Genomic DNA, 3,675 nt, shown 5'->3' with positions numbered 1-3,675 from the left:
TCTGGTTCAGAGTCTCTTACTACTGTTCTTAATATTGTTTTGTTAGCTCATATTCCAGTACTCTTGAATTGTTGAACTTGGCATACTGTATGTGTCTTCAGGGTTTAATTTATCATTCTCTGTAGAATTCTACAGACTTGGAACAGCTATCCTTAAGGTGCATTTCATTACCTGTTCTCACACACCGGGTGTCTAGACAATTTTGGAAGGAACAGTGTCCATGTGAAATCTTTGATCTGTCATTTTTAGGAACCTTCTCACTTTGCCCTATAATTTTGGGTCAGTGCAGATGATGGAGAAGAATACAACACTTCACCATTGAATTTTCATGCTGAGCATATCTTTTTCATGGGCCCTAGAACAAAGAATATCCATTTGTTGTTGAAGTTCTTCTGCTACCTATTCAAAAAAGCAACTGTTTTTCCTCATTCCTGTATAGCAGTCTCAGTAGTCACTGAGATACAATTGCTTCTATAATACTCAGTGTATCTTTTTTAAAGTACTAAAGCAATGTTACACTTCATAAATTTGTGTTTCACTAATGTGGGTAGTATTAACGTTTCTGAAGAAAAACGCTTTTTATCAAACCGTTTATAGAAAAACTTTAACCTTCCTAAAGAAAACTATGTCCCCTTTTAGTGGAATTGCACAGTCTCTACTGAAGTTTTTCTAAAGCAAATGATTATAATTTAGACTGAAAATGTTAGAGCCTGCTCCTTACAGCAACCTTCCCCAACCGCCTGTCCTCCTAAACTTGGGGAAGACACCAGGTTGGCTGTTAATAATAATAACAATAATAATATTTTTTGTTATTTACACCCCATCCATCTGGCTTGGTTTCTCCCACTACCCTGGGCGGCTTACAGGCTGCCTTACAGTGTGAGAACCTGAAGTGTGTGGTCCCTCCCACCCATGAAATTCTATTTGTTTAAAAGAGCTAGGTGGTAATCCACGCAATCTCCTCACCTACATATTGCAAGTCACTTTCACTGCTAAGAAGCTGCTAGCAGAGCTGAGTAACAGCGTGGGAAACTGATCTATTCTATTTCCAAATGTCCAACTCCTATGATTCATGAAATGAATTTCCAGTCCAGTGACAGCAAGGCAAAACATGGGGATGCGATCTGAGTAAATGAGTCAGTCAAGAAGAAGACTGATAAATGCTCAGTTAAAAACAATTGTGATATCATCACTTTGTGCCCTGTCTCACTGAACTGGAATGATTTGGGAGCTGCCCATGGTATGGCCAGTTTGGACATGCTTTGTGAGTCTATGTGGTAGCTTTCAATAGATTTAATTTGAAGAAGCAAAGGGAAGGAGACACTTCAAGGTGGGGCTACATCATCACATGACCCTACCAAACTCTTTGTGGGGGTCTCTAGGTTCATTGTAAAAAGAGCTGGTAGCAAGCTCAGTCTGTTAACACGGCCAAAATCTATTGCTCATTCTTACTCATTCTTTATCTGCTATATTGGCCTTTAAGGGAGGGGCCTGCATATCTGTTTTGCTTATCTTGCTATATTTCCCTAATTACAGTACCTAATAGGTGGAAATTCCTTGAGTTGGCCTGCAGAGACAACCCAGGAGGGAAATGTGTACCGTTGTTAAAGAGTGTCAGGGAACTGCCATCGGAACTAGAGGAGGAGGAGGCGAGGCTCCACAGCGATGCTGGAGAGGGGCCAAGCAGGGAGAGAGGCAGGTCTCCTGTTGGGGAAGAAAATCAGCGCAACACCAGGGATAGAGGGGGGCCAATGGGGGAAGCAGAGAGCAGGCTCCGGGACTCTTCACTGGACACCAGCGGGGAGAGCACAGGTCCTCCGCTACCCACGCCCTCCCTGCGCAGAAGACTTCCGCGCAGGGAGAGTAGGAGGAGACTGGGCATCAAACAACTTTTATGTTGGAAAAGGTTTAAGAAACGCCCACTGACTGATTCTGCCAGCGACTGAACAGCCACGGAGTGGATGGTTGTCCAGCGAGAAATGGTTTAACCAGCCAACCTAGCCCAGAGCGGTGGCTATTTACGCACAAGCAACCCCTAAAGCCATTACAAAGAGTTACAGAGTTTAGGCTTTATCAAATTAAGGTTTAAGATCTGCATGGAAGGTTATAAATGCCTGGCTTAACCCCCAGGCCCTTGTGCATTTCTTAATTGAATGGTGGTACCATGATGGAAAAAGCTAATTGGAGTCCAAAACATGTAAAGGGTTGCTAAAGGCTGGTCCGGACTGTTGCAGGTAAGGGCTTACATGGCTCCATCCCGAGTCCCAAATAAATAATCCCTTACATATTGAGGAAAACATGACATGTTGGGGAGGAGGATTTTAGCCTAGCTTCCCCAACTTGCTAGTCTTCTGTGTGGAGGATTGTGTGTATGTGAAGGAGAATTAAAACTATGTGACCCCAAGTTTACCGTCTCAATCAAAACTTCACTAGGGAGGAGCAGAGAGATAGAAGCCATTATTTTGGTAGGGCACATTGTATGCACATGCTAAAAGACCAGGAAGAGTTTTGGCTTTGCTCCAGCCATGGTAAAAATTTTGCTTCTAAACCACCTCTCGCTGTCATAAAGTTTAATAGTTTATCCCCCCCTATAGAATTTGATCTGGGACAGGGACCTGTGGCCCTCCAGGTGTTCTTGGACTCCAGCTCTCAACACCACCAGCCAGCATGTCCCAAGTGTCAGAAATGATGGGAGTTGGGAGTCTACCAACATCTGGCAGGCCACAGGTTCCCACCCTGACTTACATGGAAGAAACCAACAAATGGTGTACTTGGGGATGCCACCCAGGGTGTAATATTTTCTCAAGGACTTTTGTTTAAAAGGAAGGGCCACTATAAGCTACGGAAAACTTTCAAAAGACATTATATGAGAAAATAGTTTTCCATTTGTTCATGTAGACAGCTTCTGAGTTATCTGTGTGTGCATTCCTTCCTTGAGAAACTTCAAAGTTTTTCAAGCGTTGGATTGCCTAATACCTTGATTATAATCTTGTTGACTTCTCATGTGCTGGAGCTCCATATGAAATGTAGGCACGTCTGATTTCCTGCCAAAAAAAGGGGAGACAGTTGCTATGCTAGAAACAAATAGAATAATTGCTAGATTTTATGTAGCTTGTCCTTCAATTTTCTATAGATAGCTTGAGGGCCATGCCGAGAAAATGCCAGTGACATATGGTAGATGGCTACTTTTTACAAAAACAGGGCAGAATTACCAGTAGTTATTCTTGTGTGTGTTTAATGGTTGCTTGTTTCATTTAATTGTGGCTGCTTTCGCAGGTTGTCAAATGGACCCCATGAGTGGGTCTTCTAAATGTAATAGAGAACAATGTGGAACAAGATGATGGACAAGAGGCAATTTAGCAAGCTTGGCTCAGCTTGCTAAACTCATTCTATAAATACTTGGAGCAAACGTACACACCTGTCTATAAACCCAACTGCTTTTTATATTGGTTGCTGGGTGCCCTCATACAGCCCTGACCAAGTCAGTTATGTGAGAAGGATTATGTGCCCCACTAAAATGGTAGCATGGAACGTATGGCCCTTCATATGTTAATGGACTTCTAATTCACATCAGCCCCAACCAGCAGAGCCAACGATGGTGGTAGATGGAATCCAACAACATCTGGAAGGCCACAGATTCCCCATCCCTGCTCTAAATTAGTGCTAGGTTCTTCA

The sequence above is a fragment of the Podarcis raffonei genome, chromosome 1, assembly GCF_027172205.1.
Source record: "Podarcis raffonei isolate rPodRaf1 chromosome 1, rPodRaf1.pri, whole genome shotgun sequence".
Taxonomy (NCBI): Eukaryota; Metazoa; Chordata; class Lepidosauria; order Squamata; family Lacertidae; genus Podarcis; species Podarcis raffonei.
The sequence above is the reverse complement of the archived record's forward strand: the minus strand, read 5'-3'. Positions refer to the sequence as shown.